Source organism: Helianthus annuus, chromosome 2 (genome assembly GCF_002127325.2).
Source record: "Helianthus annuus cultivar XRQ/B chromosome 2, HanXRQr2.0-SUNRISE, whole genome shotgun sequence".
Classification (NCBI taxonomy): domain Eukaryota; kingdom Viridiplantae; phylum Streptophyta; class Magnoliopsida; order Asterales; family Asteraceae; genus Helianthus; species Helianthus annuus.
This window is the reverse complement of record NC_035434.2, coordinates 105,755,691-105,763,738: the sequence shown is the minus strand read 5'-3', so window position 1 is coordinate 105,763,738 and position 8,048 is coordinate 105,755,691.

The window sequence follows — 8,048 nt, the reverse complement described above, 5'->3', positions numbered from 1 at the left end:
CACCATGGTTCCTCATAATAAGTATATGAAGGTGGCGGCTCATATCTTGACTCTTCAAAGTATGAGTATGAAGGCTCATACCTTGGTTCATCAAAATATGAGTATGAGGGAGGGGGTTCATACCTTTGGTCTTCATAGGATGTGTATGAAGTTGATGGCTCGTACCTAGGCTCCTCATAATAGTTGTATGAAGCGGATGGTTGAAACAAGTTACAATATTGTACCGAGTGCGGGTTTCCACAATTAGTGCAATAGTCTCTCATATAATCATCCTCCTCATAGGTGTAGTTGTAACCTCCTGAGTATTGATCCATAAGAATCACTCAGCAGACCACAACTGAGTCTCGGGACCAGAAGACAAAAACAAAGACGGAAACAGAAGCTGGACACGGCCCCGTGTTGACTGAACATGGCCCCGTGTTCAGGATCTGTATCTGGGCGTTTTAATTAAAGTTACTGGTCACGTTGGACACGTGGGCGTGTTCAGTTAGCACGACCCCGTGTTCAGACTCTGTATCTGGGTATCTAACTAAAAATATGCAGCACGGGGGCGTGTTCAGTGAGCACGGCCCCGTGTTCAGGCTACTTTAAATGCAAACTAAACTAAAATGCAGAAAAATGTGCGCGCGTTTTAAAAAGGTTTTGAAAAACTGATTAGGCCGTTGATTTTAAGCTTTCTTAAAATCCTTGTGTCCCCGGCAACGGCGCCAAAAACTTAATGCATGCTAGTGTGTATATATTTTAGATGTATATTTAAGCCCGTTTTTACACTTTTAGCCAAGTTTTAAATTTATAAAACACGATATTCACTAACACTAAACACACATATGGGCAAGTGAACCCATCGTGGACGTAGTATAGTGTTGGTAAGATACCGAGGTCGTCCAAGGACACAAGAGCTTTTAGTACCGATTTATCCTCAACGTCTAATCAAATCAAAAAGTTAGAAAAGATTTTTAAACTAAGAAAATGAAAACTAACTAAATGCTGAAAATAAAATAAAAATAAAAACAGATAGACAAGATGAATCACTTGGATCCAACTCGTGTATTAGTATAGCCTTTGATTATTTTCGCACTTATTTAAGAGATTATCTTAGTTATTGTAGTAGGCCTCTCTTTTGAAGGCGACGTTACCCTCAACCCAGTAGTTTGAGTCAGCAAGGATACAATCCTAAAGGGTCGGATTATTGAAAGATAATGAATTAAGTTATTAATGCAAATTATGGTAGGCCCCTCTTTTGGAGGTGACGTTACCCTCGACTAAGTAGTCTGAGTCAGCAGGGATACAGTCCTAAATAGCCGGGTTATAGTGTTAATAGTAGTTAACTTATGAGGGGGTCAAAGAGTTTGGATCCCCGCCATCCAATACCTATGGGCATTGAAGGAGATCCTACTAAATTTGACCCAGGTCCCTTGCAGGACCTCTAAACGTTGAACAAAGGCAAGACCCTTACCAAACCGTTCCCTTAACCCCCGACCAGGTAGCCAACATACCTCCATATAGACCGTGGAGATATGAATGGTGAAAATCTTTTATTTTGTATAGACAGTAAAATAATGCCAAGACACCACGGACAAACGATAAGGAAAGATCACCTTCAACATAAGCAACTAGTTATTAAAGTCATTAATACAAAACCAAATAAAAAGTGCAAAAGATTGAAAATAAAAAGTATTATACTAAACACTTGTCTTCACCAAGTGATGTAAGAGACTTAGGCAAACATGGCCTTGATTGTCAAGAACTCTTACGATCAATCTTGGATCCCGAGACGACTCACACACTCTATGATGGATAATGGAAGATGGTGGTGGATGATGGTGTTGTGATGTTGGTGGGTGGTGGATGAAGTGTGAGAGAGGTGGTGTGCCAAGGGATGAGTTGCAATGAAACCAAGCACTCCTATTTATAGGCTGAACAGAAGGCTGGGCACGGCCCCGTGTCCGCTGGACAAGGCCCCATGCCTGTCTAACACTCTCTCCCTTCATTAATTGTAATTCGCAATTACAATTAATGCGCCTGCTGTACATTCGCCACGCCCACGTGTTCACTGGGCACGGCCCCGTGGTGGGCAATAGAAGCTTCTACCAGTTTGTCTTTTCTGCTGCTTCTTGGGCACGTCCCCGTGCTGGCTGAGCACGGGGCGTGTTCAGTCTTCTGCCTTCTCTATTTTGCTTGGGAGGATGCTGTTGAGGGGTCGGGCAATCCACTTATGTTCCTTTTCTTGTATTTGTGTTAGATTTAGCTGTCTTTTTGCTTCTTTTGTGAATTTGAGCTCATTTTATCCTGAAAATACAAAAGGAAGACAAAAACACTCTTTTTTCCAACATTAGTACTTAAAAAGAGTTAGTTTTATGCCTCATATGATGTAATTTATATGTTGCATTTTACACACATCAACACGTATTCACCCAATCACAACAGAACCTTAGAGTTGGGCCTTGTATAGGTTTGATTACTTAAACTTTTGTTACTCCTTGGCCTGGTCTCGCAAGCCCAAACCAATCCGAGCCCATCTTTCCTTATTTCTAGTTTACGTACAATATGTATAAGGATACATGGGATGCTTGCAAACCCTAGTGCCCTATTCCCTCTTCAAACGATGGCAGTAAACCCGTATCATCAAGGCATCCATCAAGGCATCATGTCATTTAGTCGAGCCCCTAGTTAGTAGATTCGAATTTATGTTAGTTCTTAATTGTTTGATCTTGTTATGTGCGAACTTGATTGTATATGTATGATCTAAAAAAAGTGGATGTGCATAAATCTGATTTAAATGATTAGTAAGAATATTAAGGCTGGTGAGTTTGAATGTTCGATTCTCGATGATTGACACTTCAAAACAAATAAAGTGCAACGGATCGGACGGTGACCCGATCGAGTATCCGTCCGACGATTACGCCATTTTTCAACTTGATTTTTGTTCAAGACTTCTTATTATCACATGCAAACAAATATAATATGAGCCGATATTATTTAATGTTTCTTATGCAAATCGATGAGACTAATCAATTATGTGGCCGACAACTATCAATTTTAAACAAAGTATAATTGGACCGCACAGCTTGGATAGTAAACTCAATCACATGGGCCGATGTGTTATTTGACAGAAATGAATTAATGCAGTTTGAAAATAGGTGACTTGTTAATATCCGACAACTCAAATTTTCATGCCATAATTTTCAAATGCTATAGGACCAACTATATTAGTGGACTGTCAACATTTCACATGCAACAATCTAATTGGGCCGATAAGGGTTAGTTGTAATGTTTACATGATTGACTTTTTCCTGATCCTATGTGAGAATAGTTATCATGAGTAGTAGTAATAATATTGTACTAAAAATTGGTTGTTGAGATTATCAACGATTACAGAAGTTTAGAGAATTGGATTGTAAGTTATGTGACTATAGAGTAATGATGGTAACACAAATAACCCATAAACAGTACGAAGGAACCTTTGGGCTTTACATTAAATCGGAACATCCAAACTTAACAAACTGTTCACAACAATCGAACTGGACCGAGGGGATGAGGTGGGGTTAGCCCTGTTGAACCGTGCATCTCTTGGGCCACTGTTCACCGTTGGGCCGATAATATATGCCATTAGTTAATTGGGATTGTTATAACTAAAAAAGGATTTGAATTAATAAACTCATGAAAATTGGGTTGGATCAATGGGATAGGAAGTCACTGTTGGGGATCTCGTGAGTGGGCTGGGAAAATACTGGGCCACACTAGACATGACTAAAACAAAATAAGTGGATTCTGTGAACTTATGTGCTGAAATATATGTAAGTTTGTAACTGGCCCAGGCAGGTTCACATATCAGGTTGATTGATGTATTTGTTATGCTCATGATTATTGGTTTGGACCAAACAAGTAACAGATCCACCCACACACATGGGCCGAATTACACTTCTTCTTTGTTGATATTTAGTTGGACTTTATTAATGATATGTGTTGAGTATATGACCCAAACCCTTTGTGCCATCTTATTATGTGATTATCATTAACTTATGGTGTGCCATACAATAACGATAAGTGTGTTTATGAAACTCTTTATGAAACCGTATGTGTGTAAATGGGTACACATGTGGAATATGATATTATATGCTACTTGACTTGTGACATGTACCAATACGTGAAATATTTAAATACGAATGTAATTTAATTAAGATGTGATAATTATAATAGGACGTGTGATTGACTGAAGTGTTTTAACAAGTAAACTATCTGCCGAGCAAACCAAGGTGAGTTCACACACTTTCCACAAGGCATGGGATTCCCAAGGGTTGGGAATGGGTAAAGGATTTGAACTGAAACTGCGTGATCTCCTGGTTTGGAACACGTACACACCCTCTTTATTGAAGGGTGACAACACGTACTAAGAACTTAATCGGAACCTGCGTAGTCTCCTGGTTGGGGATTACGTACACACCCTCTTTACTGAAGGGTGACAACACGGATACTAGACCAAAACTCTCTATCACGAAGTCCCTCCTTTTATATCAACTTAATCGTCGGGCCAATGGCGAGCGGGTCATTAGTTAGATAGCGCTATTTAGGTTTGACAAGCCTCACACCATGCCGAAGAGGATGGGCGTGAACTAATGGATCTGGGCACTAGTCAATGATGATAGACATTGACGTCAGGGAACCAAGTTACTTTAGTCAGTGGTCGATATGGTAAACGGGTCTAGTGGTTCACATGGGGAAGCCCCTACTGGTTATGGATATGGTTTGGGAAACAAGGAACTGATTAACTCATGGTTTTCGAAAGAACTTATGATTTTTGGAACAACTTTTAAACGGACAACCAACTGTGAACTCGCTCAACTTTGTTGTTGATTCGTTGTTACATGCCTTGCAGGCCTTTAGGTGCGTATTGCTTAGAACTTGCTATCTGGGAGGCTGGGGTGGTCATTGGTCGAGACACATGGAAACGCGAGACGAACTTAATGACTTTCACACACTTGGTTTATGAATTTCTTAATTAATGTATTATGCTTCCGCTGAACGTTAAATATTGTTTTGTAACACTTCTATCAAAGATAAATGAAAGTTTTATTTTTAATAATTGTTATGAGTTCAACATGATTGGTGGCTTGGATCCTGGTATGTCACGCGCCCCGCGGTAATTCCGCATGAGGTATTTTGGGGGTGTGACAATTACTGATTCCTGTACTTTTCTAATCTGATTATTTAAATTTATCTCCATATTGTATTTAAGAGAACGTACTCGTCTTGGTTTTTCATGATACTTTTGACTTAAAGCATCGGCTACTACATTAGCTTTTCCTGCATGATACCGGATACTACAATCATAATCACTAAGTATCTCCATCCAACGTCTTTATCTCATATTTAACTCCTTTTGCCCAAAAACATATCTTAAATTCTTATGATCGGTGAAAACGGTAAACTTACTACCGTAAAGATAATGTCTCCAAATTTTAAGGGCAAAAATTATGGCTCCTAATTCTAAATCATGGGTTGAATAGTTTTCTTCATGATTCTTAAGTTGTCTAGCGGCATAAGCTACAACCTTTTGACGTTGCGTCAACTCACATCCATATCCTAATTTAGGAGCCTTACAATAGACTACAAAGTCTTCAGTTCCTTCTGGTAACGCTAGTATGGGTGCGTTGGTTAATCTTTGCTTAAGAATTCTAAAGGCTTCTTCCTGTTTTGGTCCCCATTCAAACTTAACTAATTTACAGGTTAGTTTTGTTAAGGGAATGGCTATTCTAGAAAAATATCTGATAAACCGTCTATAATAACCGGCCAGTCCTAGAAAACTTCTAACATCAGTTGGTGATTCAGGGACTTTCCATTTGGTAATTGCCTCGATCTTTTTATCTTTTTGGGATCTACATGAATTCCTTCATGATTAACTAAATGTCCAAGGAATTGTACCTCTTGTAACCAAAATTCACATTTTGAAAATTTAGCATAAAGCTTTTCTTTTCTCAGCAAATTTAGGAGTGCATGTAGATGCGCTGCATGTTCCTCTTTATTCTTAAAGTAAATGAATATCATCGATAAAGACAATTATGAATTTATCCAGATATGGTTTACATATTCTGTTCATCATGTCCATAAATGCAGTTGGGGCATTGGTTAAACCAAATGGCATGACTGTAAATTCATAATGACCATACCTAGTTCTGAAAGCAGTCTTAGGAATGTCCTCCTCCTGTACTTTCAGTTAATGATATCCAGAGCGTAAATTGATCTTTGAAAAGAATCGAGCTCCTTGCAATTGATCAAACAGATCATCGATTCTCGATAATGGGTACCGATTTTTGATCGTGACCTTGTTTAATTCTTGGTAACCAATGCACATATGCATCGCCCTGTCTTTCTTCTTCTCAAAGAAGATCGGTGCTCCCCATGGTGATGAATCGGGTTATATGAATCCTTTCTCCAAAAGTTCATCCAACAGTTTTTTCAGTTCTTGCATTTCTGCTGGTGCCAAACGGTAAGGTGCCTTGGCAATTGGTGTTGTTCTTGGTAGCATGTGAATTCTGAATTCAACCTCCCTGTCTGGCGGTTGTCCTGGTAATTCTTCTGGGAAAACATCTGAGAATTGAGATACTACGGGGATATTTTTCAATTCTTTTTCCTTAGTGTTAATGATTATGGAAATCATATACACTAGTGATCTTTTTCTTGCATAACTGGCTGTTTTTGTCATAGAGATGAATTTCGTGGATCTAGTTGGCTTATCTCCTTTAATTGTGATCTTTTCACCCTTTGGTGAATTCACTTGGATTGACTTTTGATCACATAGAATACTGACTTTATTGGCTACTAACCAATCCATTCCTAATACAATAACAAATCCAGCCAGATTCATTGGGTAGAGGTTAGCAATAAAATTATGGTTTAGAATTTCGATTCTTGCTCCCTGCAAGATTTCAGTAATCTTAATGGATTCTCCATTTGCCGTTTCTACTAGACATTCTTGTTGAAGTTTAGTTAATGGTTGTTAGAGAATTTTGCAAAATGAAGTATTAATAAAACATTGGTTCGCACCAAAGTCAAATAATACTTTAGCAAAAACGTCATTAACTAAAAACGTGATGGCAATCACGTCCGGAATCAGCTTGGCTTCTTCGGTTGTCAGAACAAATGCTCATAGCATTCTTATTAGTCTTGTTGTTCATGGCTGGAGCTAGTTTCGGATAGTTCGGCTTGATATGCCCTTTTTCTCCACAATTGAAGCATAATCCATTACTGGGTTTCTTCCTACAGTCTTCTTCCTTATGTCCTTGTATCTTGTAGAAGTTGCAGTATGTGGAGCATCTTCCTGAGTGCTTCTTCTTCAGGCCTTACAATAAGGTACAGAAGTAAAACCTACGTTTTTCCTACAGTTGGAATTACCGTAGCAAAATTCCTGGGTAAGCTTTTGAGCTAGGTTCTTCCTCTGGTTTTCTATTTATGTACGAACTAGTTCATCAGTCAAGGTATTTGCTAGTTCTACAGCTTCTTCTATGGTTTGTGGTCTAGCTGCCTTGACTACATGTCTAATCTCACAGATTAATCCCCAGATATAATGGGAGATTAATACTGGTTCTGGTGAAGCTAGGGTTGGCACTATTCTAGCATATTCGAAGAATACGATAGTGTAACCCTTACAGTCTACTCCAGTCATTCAAAGGTTCAAGAATTTATTAGCTATTTGTTCTTTTTCATTGGGAGGACAAAATTTCCTTTCAACCATGTTCTTAAACTTATTCCATTCGATATTATAGACTCTGTCACTTCCCCTAGACTGGAGAATAGTGTTCCACCATTCTAAAGCTGCATTCTTAAAAAGATTGGAAGCAAACATGATTTTATCCTCTTCTGCACAATTGCTTATTTTTAAGACTGCCTCAGTCTTTTCTATCCAACGTAGAGCTATAATGGCTCCTTCATTGCCAGAGAATTCTATTGGTTTGCAAGACCAGAATTCTTTGTAAGAACAACCATAAGACATGGTTCTTCTTTTTGGAATAGGCAATTGAAGTAACGGTCCATTGTTTACGCTGTGACTG